Source organism: Lynx rufus, unplaced genomic scaffold, assembly GCF_022079265.1.
Source record: "Lynx rufus isolate CCGP_SWC_20201006 ecotype Redwood Valley unplaced genomic scaffold, mLynRuf1.p SCAF_11, whole genome shotgun sequence".
Classification (NCBI taxonomy): Eukaryota; Metazoa; Chordata; class Mammalia; order Carnivora; family Felidae; genus Lynx; species Lynx rufus.
In genome coordinates this window covers 40,452,514-40,464,698 of record NW_025814825.1, presented here as the reverse complement: position 1 = coordinate 40,464,698, position 12,185 = coordinate 40,452,514, and the positions used below count along the sequence as shown (strand labels likewise).

Here is a 12,185-nt window from a genome sequence, read left to right as displayed (position 1 = left end):
AACATCCATTTTGAGCTTTAATATCATATCCCCATCTCCAGACCCATCTTCCTTCTCCATCAAGGCTACAGTTATCTGGAGAGCAAGCCTGTGTACTCTTGTGAGCCCAGCCCGATGATCCTCATTGTCCCTCCTACAGGCTCCAAGAACTAATGCATATTAACTAGGTCACCTTCCGTGTCCTAGGTCAATTTCTCAAAATGTGGTCAGAGAACCATGAACATCAGAATCACCTGGGGAACTGGCTAGAAAAACAGGTTCCTGGGCTCCATCCAGAACTACTAAATGACTGGTGGTGGGGTCAGAAATCACATTTACAATCTTGTCTGATGATTCCTACACCAGTTCAGAATCATTGCCCTAGATGCCTCATTCAATCTTAACAACTCCATGAACTTGGCATTGTTATTCTACTTCAGTTAAGGAACCCGACATATAAAGCTTAGGTAAGTTGGTGACAGTAACACAGCCAGTCACTATGGGGGATTTGGGTTCACCCCTGATCCCACTGTGATGGAGTCCTTAGTGTCCCAGGAACCCTCCTGTCATAGAAGCAGCCCTCTGCAGCTTGTGCTCCGTGCCAGGGCAGACAAGAGGTCATGTGCGGAGTAGCTCACGTTGGAGTATGTGGCCGTAATAGGAGCCACATCTGGATCCCACACGTTTGTGCCACGGGCAAGCTTTTCCTCACCTCAGTCGTCTTCTTGGCCACACAGAAGTCCCAAGTCAAACACGACTAAGCTGAGTGCCCCCCGTGGGCTCCCCATAGTGGGGAGTGCGGAAAGTGCAGGTGCAGCTGCAGCCAGGCCACCCACTCCGCTCTCGCCATTGGCTCAGGATCCATGTGGAGCGAGGGCGCCACGTTGTGACCAAAATGGGGACTGCACATCCCGGGGGCGAATGATGAAAGGAGGTGCTGGAGATGCAAATGTGCAGCTTCCTTCCCACTTCACTACCCCATTTCCTACTTACTCCCGTGCTGATCCCCATTCTAGACCCCATCGAAGTAACCCTTAGTCCTCCGACTAAGAAAGGCCTGTGATGAGACTCACAGGCCAGTGTCTGTGGGTACCCACAGGATGGGAGGAAAGCAGACTCCCAGATTTTTTCCCAACCTCCAGAGAAGTGCTCAAGATACACTTTGTATCTTTGTTTGGGTTCTGATTATACACCCCTGCTCTTCATCCCAGAAGCTCAGCACCCGAGTTTCTTGAAAGTTTCTGGCAGTAGTCAGGCCCACGGCCATGCTGGCTGCTTGTCAAAATATTCTCATTTGTCACTGACCTCCTTTAGAAAAGAGGACCCAGTATTCCAGAGGTGGCCTGACAATCTGAGAAAGCAGTGGAGTGATGGCCTTCCTTGATCTGGTTGCTTTTTGGTTAATGCAATTCGTGACTGTATTAGAGGTTTTAGCAGTCACATCACATGGTTGACTCCTATTGAGTTTGCAGTCAACTAACCACCCCCCCCCACCAGGTCTTTCTTCATGAACTGCTGTCAAGCTGGGCCCGCCCCCCGCCCAGTACTTATGTCATTGATTTTGTTTTAACCTAAGTGCAGGACTCTACATTTATCCCTGTTAAATTTAATCTTGTTGGTTCCAGCCCAGTGTTCCAGCCTGTTGAAATCATTTTGAATCCTGACTCTCTCATGCAAAGTATTAGCTGCCCCTCCCAGCTCTATCACCTGCAAACTTGATGAACCTGCTGCCTTGGTCAGTTGTCAATAAAAATGTCAGACAGGACACAGGCCCAGACTGATCCCTACAGCATGCTGCTGGAGACTTCCCTCTGGCCTAGGAGGACATGGATCCATTGATCAGCCCTCACTGGGTCCGGCTCTTCACCAAGCAACATGACCATTTGGTTCAGATGTTTCTGCTATGTCTACAGATACTGTGAGAGGCTATCAGCTGCACTGGTGGAAATTTCTCTTGCCCCAGGCTGTGACCCCAATATCATGACTATGCCCTCTTTCCAAAGTATATAGTGCTATTTATTTAATTGTAACATTAGGAGATTACAGGCCCCCAGTGGTGCTCCCTCCTGTATCTCTTGTCTCTGCAGATATTTCTGAGCTTCAGGATCTCCCTGAGTTTAAGCAACTATTGCCATTTCCTATCTTATCACCCTGTGCCTTCTGAGACCCTATCCTCACACCTAAGTTCTCTCCTGTCTTCTCTTCTGCCTTCACATATATGAAGTAGCCTCCCTCCTCTAAAAAGCTACTAGTTGCCTCCCTAAACTATGGTTGGCCTCTGCCTCTTTCTCTTGAAAATCCAAAACTCACCTCTCATATCTCCTGAACTGTCAGTAATCTTCCATACCTCAGGCTAGAGAGAGCAGGTATAATCTAAAGCAGAGAACCCGGGGGGGGGGGGGGAGAGGAGGAGGAACCCTCACTCACCAAACCAAAGTGAGGCTGTGGTCAAATTATAAAGGTGATCAGGAAATTCACAAGAACTGAGACATGATTTAAGTGCCTAGGCAAAACGTCTGGGCAAGAAAAGACCTGGAACTGGTCTGGTCATAGAAAAGAGCAGCAAAACAGGGAAGTCTGAGCCTGGAAATTTCTCACATATTTCCTAGAGGGGCTGAATCCCGTCCTGGGACCAATCCAGGTGGGAAGACAGCCTAGCTGGAGTGCAGACAAGAACAGAGAGGAGGTTGGGGCCTGCACTTTTCCTGAGCCCTTACCCAAGGCTATGAACCAGATGTTGGAAACCTCAGAACCTCTAGTTCAGGGGTCACACGCTTAAAAATCTATGGGGCCAGACAGGTCACAGAAATGAGACAAACTAGGGATAAACCAGACAAACCAGAGACACAGTGACTATAGCAAACTGGAAGGAACACCCCCAAAAGAGTGGCGGCTACTCGGCTCCAGCCAATTGTCCTATAAATTTTATTGTCATATCTTTTGATTTTCCAGACAGGCCAAAATCTGGCTTTTTAGATGGAAACTGATTTTAAATGCTAATTAAAAAAACTTTAAAAAAACATGTATTTCTGATTTGACCCATGTTGGCCATATTAACTGCTGCCAGTTACCTGGTACTTGGAGAGGCTAAAGACTTGGCTTTGTGGTAATACTACATTCCCTGAGTTTTCTGATATCCATATGGGTGACTTTTGTGTAGAGAATATTAGTTTTAAGATATTAGTTTTAAAAGGTATATTCAACTTTCAGAGTTACATAAACCTTAGTTCTGCTTATAAAACAAAGGAGTTTGGTTTAATGGAAGGTTAATGTATTTGATTTCCTCAAGTACTTCATTTATCTGACTGAAATAAACCTTCCCAAGTACTTATTATGTCTCCAATAAATTAAGTTTATAAATATAGCAAATCTTAAATCATTTAAAATGTTCCAAAACTATATAGAAACTTAGCAAGATTTCAACATAAGATTCAAGCCTAAATAAATTACTCAACACTCTTTAATACAAATGGCACAGGGGCACCTCTGTAGCTCAGTCGTTAAGCATCTGACTATGGATTTCGGCTCAGGTCACAATCTTGCGATTGTGAGATGGAGCCCTGCGACAGGCTCTGTGCCAAATGCTCGGAGGCTGCTTGTGATTCTTTCTCTCCCACTCTCTTTGCCCCTCCCCTGCTGGCCTGCTCTCTCTCAAAATAAATAAACTTAAAAAAATATATATATAGATTCCTTAAAAGCAAATGTAGTAATGCTGTGGCTTTGATGTTCTTAATTAAACACTACTGTCCTTCATTCTAAGTCCTCCAGTGCTAAAAGATGCGTGCCTACCTATCAAAGAGGCAACTGATGCTGCCCCATATAGTTTTGAGGTCACCTTCTCAGATGGCTGAAGGTATAAACCAGAAACTCTGGTTGGACCAGTGACTGAATTGTAAGATGGGACCCAGAAAGTCCTACTTGTAGCCTCTGGAAAGCCCTACCAAAGGACCTCCATTATTTAAAGAGGTGGCCACTCAAATCATCCCTGAGTTCTATGCTCTTCAGTACCTAACTGCATTTTCTCATAGAAGACCAGAACCCCAACTGGGCTACCATATACCCTGGTTGGGGTAATGCATATCCTTGGCTCTAAAAACATCTAGAAGTCTTTCCATCTTGAGGCAGCTGGCTGGTTCACTCAGTAGAGCATGTGACTCTTGATCTCAGGGTTGTGAGTTCAAGCCCCACGTTGGTCATAAAGATTACTTAAACAACAACATGTCTTTCCATCTTGAGGATAACTGCTTTCTTTTTATATTCTTCCTTTCTGAGAGGACCACAACTCTTACAGGTATTAAAATGATAGCTGGTTGAAGGCAAGACATCTTCATAACTTTGACTTTTAGTCACTATTCCTAAGGTTCTCCTGGCAGAACTCTGGTCTTCTCACCCTTAGTTCACTCTGTCCTCCACTCCATACAGCCTCTGCTCGAATGGCTTTCCCTCTAGCAGTCAGCACCCACCTTTTTTTTTTTTTAGTATGTTTTAATATTTATTTTGAGGGAGAGAGAGACAGACTGTGAGCAGGGAGGGGCAGAAAGAGAGGGAGACACAGAATCCGAAGAAGGCTCCAGGCTGCCAGCTATCAGCAAAGAGCCTGATGCGGGGATCGAACTCACAAACTGCAAGATCATGACCTGAGCCGAAGTCAGACACTTAACCGACTGAGCCAACCAAGCGCCCCAGCACCCACCTTCTTTCTTGAAATTCTCACCTCTCAACGTCACCCTTTGTTCACCCACCCCTGTACCAACTCAATAATGAGAGTCCCTGTACTGCACCCCCAACACTGTGGGATTGTGCCCCCTTCTCCACAATTCTTCCCTTGCCTTTTTCTTGCCTTAAAGGGCAACTGATCTCACCCTAGAAATCTGGTATTACTTGTTCCTATTAAGGTATGGATAACTGAGACCCTTTTATGCTGGGTAAACTGAAGCTTTCTTGTCTAAGGGGAAAAGAAGTGAAAGAAAGGGAACAAACATTTACTGGGCACTTACTAGATAGGCACTAGGCAGTGAGGCAGCTCATTCATTCCCAACAGCCACATGAAGAGGCCTGTTAAGAAACCAAAACTCAGAGATGGTAAGTTATCTGACCATCTCAATGCTGGGAATGGTAAAACCAAGATTCAAACCGAGTCCATGCCAACTCCAAAACTGCCCTTTCTCACCACACTGCTTTTTCTTCTTTAATCAAAATCCTTCCTAGTCAAACATTGGCAGGATGAAAGAACAGTGTACTGGTGGGAAACGCTGCTTTACTACTTCCTCCTGAAAACGTGGGAGGCTCTAATCTGTGAACTGTTGCAATTCTGTAACTCATCCATTCTGGAAACGTTCTCCTAGACCCTCACCCTAACAACCACCCAACAGCAAACACATAGTACTCTGTTTAGACGGCATTTTCATGTAAACTGTCCCATCTATACTGTAAGCAAGGTAGTAGCAGTATTAGCCAATTTTAAATATGAAGACTGAAGCATAGACACAAACATGCCCAAAGTCAACCAGCCTGTGAAAAGTACATCTACATGTAGGTTCACTGCCCTTGAATCTTGTTTTCTTTTCACTCAGCCAGTGTCCTCCACAGACACTCTCCTGTCCCATTTCCTCTCTCCTTCTGGGAATTAGGTGGTAAACTAGAGCTTAGGTCTCTGCTTCTGTTCCCCAAGACCCCATCCTGGCAAAACCACCTTTGTCCCCAGCCCTTCCTCTCACAGACATTCAGGCTCTTCCAAAGTTTTATGATCTTCTCCATTTTGCTCTTCCACCAAGCCATCTCCTGTGAGATTCTGCTTCAGGCATGGTATCCTGAGTCAGTAGGATCCAAAAGGCCCTGCTGCCAGCAGTTTCCTTCTCTCCAAATACTAATTGAACACTGTTCAAAGACACTCGGGTCTTCATAATAAACCACTTCCTAAGTGCCCACACTGAACTGGGTATTTTTACAACATTCCCACGTACTCGTGTAACAATATTGCAAGCCATGTGCTATTTCCCAGCCCTCACAGGTGAAGCAGCCAAGACCAAGAACCCTCAACTCACCTAAGGATGGAAGCGGGAAGCAGCAAATAGGGATTTCAAACCCGGGAGGCACATCTAATGCCTCTATTCTTATTAAGACATCACACAAGGGGCGCCTGGGTGGCGCAGTCGGTTAAGCGTCCGACTTCAGCCAGGTCACGATCTCACTGTCCGTGAGTTCAAGCCCCGCGTCGGGCTCTGGGCTGATGGCTCAGAGCCTGGAGCCTGTTTCCGATTCTGTGTCTCCCTCTCTCTCTGCCCCTCCCCCGTTCATGCTCTGTCTCTCTCTGTCCCAAAAATAAATAAACGTTGAAAAAAAAAAAAAAAAAGACATCACACAAACCCTTGTGAGATCAAGGACTACACACTGACTATAAAGTGGGTAGGATGTTGCTCAAACACCACTGTCAAAAGCTATTTGAAAACTTAGAGGGAACCTTAAAGTCCATGGTCCTGCTGCCTTTCAACTAGTATGGTGGCCTCTGCATCAATCTCCTTGCCTCAAAGTCCCTGCCTGTTATGCCTCCAGCTTGCACACACCTTCAGTGCCTCTTACCCCTTGGCAGCAGTTCTGACGTTTTCTACTGTCACTGCCATTGTTTTAATATTATAGAAGAGAGATTCTGGAAGACCATTTCCCAGTGATGGTGGTGTGATAGGGTCCTGTGAATCAGGTCACCGAGAAGGGGCAGGGACTCATAACATAAGCAGGAAAGTTCATATCTCTGCTCTGCTCATGAGTTGACAACTAGACTTACCCTGAGACTGGAAGCAGGACCTGTTGGAAAGCTAGATGAGGAAGAGGTGAAGCCTTTGAAAGACAGAAGGGCTGAGGCTTGCTATCAAATAGTCACTCTGCTAAGCCTTTCTTTACAAACCGTATTTCATACAGCCTTGACAATGTAGTAGTTATCCCCATATATATAAAGGAGTTACAAGCAGTCTGTCATTTTGCCCAAGGTCATATAGAATGACAGATCTAGGATTCAAAGTCAGGTATGCAGAGCCCTCATTCTCAATCACTACCCTATGTTGCATTATACACTTTATATTGGAGCGGTAATAAAAACCTAGCCCAGATATAGCTTACATTTTGGGTTAAGGAGTAGAGCTGCCCTTAAGGACCAAAGAGAAGGCTAGAAGTGAAGAGGTGAATGCAAAGCGACTACAGAATGGCCTATAGTCCAGGAATGACTTGGCACAAGCTAGAGAGGGGTCTTCTTCACCCATGGGGCTGGGGACCAAGGTTAGAGGCAAGAGGTTGTGTGTGGCTACAGAGGGGGCACTACAGAGAGGCTCAGCTCATAGTGGGGAGGAAGGGAGTGGCTCAAAGTGGGAGACAAAACCTAAGAAATCAGGAGGATGTCAGTGTGGAAGAAGCTGAGAATTCCAGGCAGCCAGAATATACCTCGGGCTGACTTCTGAGTATCCAGCATCTCTTCCAAGTAGGGTGGCAGAGTGGCTCCAGAGGCCAGAATGCAGACAGATTTCTGAGAAAGAGGACGGTGGAAAGGTTACAAGGGAGCAAGTCCAATCCATCTGTACTCCAGGACAAACTTGGGCCAGCCACCAAAATGATTTCCAAAGATTTCTGTGGCTAACCAAAGGGTTTCTTCTTTTAGGGTCCATCACCTGGCTCCTTTCTAGGTGTTATTAACAGAACCCTTAAACATGGAGGAGCAGAGGGTTTGTTTGGGAACTGGGAGAGAAGCCAGAGAAGAAACTGGCTACTCCCCAACCTCTGGTTAACTTCTAGATATCGGCTTAGCCTGTGTTACTTCCTGCAGGAAGCCTGCTGTGAACACCTAGCTTCTCCTTTGCACATCTGTAATGTTAACTGCCTGGTTGGTGCCCCCACTGAACTGAGAGCACACAGGCACAAACTAGCACCGGGTCTGGAATAGAAATGCTCCAGGGCACTCCACAAATGGTAGCTGTTAAGATTCTAGTCTGATATTTTTCTGGATTCTCTTCTAAAAGCCACTCTACCCCAGAGCTATCTTAATACACATATAATTTAAATACAGTGAAGGGCATGGAATAAAACTGAACCAAGGAGGTCGGACTTGACTGCTTTGGTGTCTCACAGTAGGAAACTGGCAAGAGCTTCTACAGGGGTGATGGAAACTCTTTCAGATGCCCTCACTCCTCACATAGCGTAAGGAGAGCTCATACCTGATGACTTCTCACCCTGGCCTTGGGCTGGTGTTGAGAGTGGTAAAGTCTGGCTGTCTAGACAGAAGGCATCAGGCATTTCCCTGTTTCCCTCCTTCTAGGACAGGTTTGGGTACCAAAGCCCTTCTGTCTGCCTGCGACTCGATGTGGGTGTCTCCAGGGCATGTTCCTTGTTCTTTCCTATGGTTTTCTTGAGAGAGGAAAAAAAAAAAAAAAATCACTGGAAATCTGCTCACAAATCACTGAAATAAAGTTTCTGAATAAGTCACATAATAAACGTAACCACCACCACCACAGCCATTTATTAAGTGCTTGCCAGGTACGTGCTAAAGCTTTACAAACATCGTTTCAGTTAATCCAACAACCCTGAGGTAGATATTTTCAACACTCCCCCTCGCCCCCCACACATATTATTGTAATTGAGGAAACTGAGGCTCAGAGAGGTAAAGTCAATCAACAAGGTCAAACCTGGCTGATAAGTGGCAAAGCTAGAAATCTGAACCAGAACCAAACACATCTGACTCCAAAATCCATGCTTTAAAACACTATGCTAGGTTGCTTCTATTGGAAGGTAAGGACACATGCCCCTTCCCAAAATACTACCGAAAACCCAGACTTCGGGTGGGGAAGAAGGCAAGGCCTAGTTTTTTTCACTTCTTTAATCAGTTTTTGTGCCTAAACACTTGGAGGAGTGGAAAGACAATCTGGGTAAGCTGACCACTGGTCCCTCACCTGCTATCCCAGCTTCCGTGGCTTGTCTCATCTAAGACCTTCGCTCCAGACACAAAACTACTCAACATGCTGTTTCCGTCCCAGCAAGCGCTGAAATGCGAAGATCAGCCAAACTTGGTGACTCAGAGCATCGCCAAAGACACCACAGACCAGGAGACATCCACAAGATGACCACAATCCCTGAACTGCTTGCTGGACCATAAGGCACACAGATGCATTCAGATGGAAACACAAAACTCTGCTTCTTCCACCCTGGCTTGCCAGGCCTGGCCCCACTCCTGGGGATTCTCCTACCCAATCCCTCCTCATGATTCTCCGTTATCCAAGACTCTGGGTGCCCTCCCCTCACCCATCTTTGGAGGCACCACTGGCCATAGATCCTCAGGCCTCACGGTTGCTAGTGTCTAAGGCCTCGTCCCCTAAAAACGCACCAAAAGTGCTCAGTCTCCACTAAGGACCCCAAGACCTGTGAGGATTAAACAGACGGCTGAAGACTAGCAGAAGAGCCACCAGAGTTAGAAAAGCTAAACAGGCTACACAGAACAAACAAAGGAATGCTACGTGGGCAGAGTAGGCACAGAACAAACAGACTAACTGCAGGTCAGAAGAGAAGATGACTTAAACATGCTCAGGGCTGATCCCAGGGAGAGGGATCCTAGAGAAACTCTATCCCAACACTTGCAGCCATGGACGTGGCTTTTGAAGAAAGGGCAACGCCCGTTCAGGAAAAAGGCTCTTGGTGGAGACTGGACAGAGGGAGGCTGAGTAGGAGAAACTGGAGGAGCCCTGAAAAGGGAAACTGGAACATCTCTTCAATGCAGGAAGCTTGAGAGGACACCAGAGAAGTCAGCAGGGACTGGAGAACGAGCACCGAAGGTCCCGGGGAAGGACAAGAACAGGCTTGAAAGGCCAGGGCCCCTGGAACCCCATGAGCCACTTCTCAGTGCACCCCGGCATCCATCCTATTTGGGTAAAACTAGTCACTGAGGGCCATTCCCTGCAGCCCTACTAAACTCTGCATCCGATCTGGAAGGGTAGAAGCCACAGAGGTAGGGAACTTATCAAGGAAGAGAAACAGTCCTGTCCGCGAAGTTCACATTCTGACAGGAGACAAGGAACCACCCTTTTCCCCAATCGTGGAGGGAGCTTCTAATCTAAGGAACCCACCACATACAAGTCACAAAACTGAGGAACAAATACCAACTAGTGCAAATTAATACAGTCCCTGAAGTTTGAAGACAGAGGAAGAATGAACACAGGTACCACAGAGACCTGGGAAGATCCAGGTTGGGAATCTCCACACCTTACAACTCAGCCCACTGGAGGTGATCTCATTACCTGTTCATGTATCTGGGTGGGGCCTCAGTGCCCTCCACGCAACTACTACGGCTGAACTGACTGGGAAGAATCAACATTACTCCCTGGGGAGCCCAGAGGTTTGCTCTCTACTGATCTTCCTCATCTCTCAACAATCTCTCATCTTGTCCTCACAGGGCGCACGATTCATGGCTTCATAACCGCTGGCTGTTTCATGTGGTTTCCCCTCCAACTAAGTAGAAGCTCCTACAGGATAAAAACTAGGTTTTCTCCACACCCTGTAGTGTTAGAATATAACAAATACTTGTCACAAGAAGGGTATCTGGGGTGTTGAATTAAAAAATTTTTCCACAAACAGCAAGCATGTCACAACTATTCTGTCGTTATCCTTTGCCCTACCACTTGCAATTGACACCCATCTCTCTCTCTCTGATGGCTCGTGCCTATACGTGTCCATTCCTGTATCCACCTCAGGCTGGGGACTGGGCCCACCTAGCCTGTCAAGAAATATCAGCTCAGTCGGCTTGTGGAAACAAGGAAAGGGTACGTGGCCCAAGAGTCTCTGGTGGGGGCAGAGGGAGGGCCTCCCCACACTGGGCTGGCCCACCGATAAGGATCCTTCCCCTCTCTGTCTCCTAACAGATTCAGATTAATGATCGCTCATTCCTAATTGTCAAATTTCTTTTCCTTCATCCTGTGTCTAATCACCAGTGACAGAAACCATTACGCAAATGAGAGCAGACGACTTCCCCCAACTGTTCGCGTTGGTAAAAACCTTGTAATTTAGAGCTCTGATTTGTACGGGAAGCTGGTCTCCCCCAGGCATCCTGGGCATCTGCTCAACTGATGCCCAGAACAGCCCCCCCTCCCTCCCCCGAACTCCAACCCCCCAACAAATATTTGACTTCACAAAAGAGTAGTTTCCTGTGTACCTGCTGGTATAAAAATGGGAGCCTGCAATATGGCTGACCTCCATTCAGGCCCAAAGGCCCACCTTCCCTTGGTGTGTCTGCCTCTACACTGCTGGCCAGCACAGGAGTAAGCAACAGAGCAGGTAAGTTTCCTCAGCTGCAAGTAGAATTTGAGCCCGAACAGCCCTAATCTAGGTAAGTGAGGGAAGGAGCCTAGATCTCTTCCTTGGGGGAAAGGGAAGCAGCAGAACATGAATCAATGTTCTTAGTTATTATCTAGAACTGAATCTTCAATCTCATAGGTGCAGACGTGTGCTGGGAGAAATTACGGGGCCCATTCAAGGACACACAAATAATGCACTAGGGTCTAGAACTCCATTTCCCCACAGCTCCTCCCAGCACTCTGCACTCAGAACAGGGCTTCCCAGTAGTTTTCCCAAGAGGTCTTTAGCTGGAGCCCAGAAGAGCTTTTACCCTGAGCTGTATCTCATGCATCCTCTTGGGCACTGCACAGCGGGGTGAGATCCGAGGATGGCTTGTAGTGCAGAGGAGGAGGAAAGGTAGGAGAACCAACAATTTGGTGGAAAGGGAGCAGGGGGTTTGCAGCCAAATAGCACTAGGTTTAAATCCTTACTGCCATTAATCACTGAAACTGCTCTGAACCCATCTCTTTAGCTGTGAAATGAGAATACCCACCTTGCAGGATAGTGAGGAACAAGATAAGAGCACTAGGCAGGTGTCTAACTATCAGGGTCACTATTATATTATCCATGGATCAGGACCAATCCTATAAAGGATCCTCCCCCTTGGTAGCCTTAGGTCAGACCTGTGTCAGCACAGCACCCAGCAAGGACCAGCTGAGTGGCACATGCCTCCTGCCGTACGTCACCCTCATCTTTGAGGGCTGAGCCAGGAATGCAGCAGACCTGCTAAGGAGAATGAAAATAATCTTTCAAAGTTTGACTGTGGTCAAGTTTATCATCTGTCTGCCTTATTTTCTTTGCTGTGCTCCTCTTTCCCAAAAGAGATAGAGGGATGGAGATCACTG

At 46.9% G+C, this 12,185-nt stretch overlaps 1 protein-coding gene and 1 long non-coding RNA gene across 2 annotated transcripts in view; both read right to left on the bottom strand.

Annotated features, from left to right (window-relative positions):
- The window catches only part of HIF1AN (hypoxia inducible factor 1 subunit alpha inhibitor), a 77,556-nt gene that overhangs the window by 53,529 nt on the left and 11,842 nt on the right, over nt 1-12,185 (bottom strand). The gene's annotated exons all lie outside the window — the stretch shown is intronic.
- On the bottom strand, nt 6,673-11,100 carry LOC124507066 (uncharacterized). The gene is made up of 2 exons (XR_006960928.1): nt 8,178-11,100; nt 6,673-7,492 (listed from the first exon to the last, which is right to left on the bottom strand). It is a non-coding gene; the product is annotated as an uncharacterized LOC124507066 (long non-coding RNA).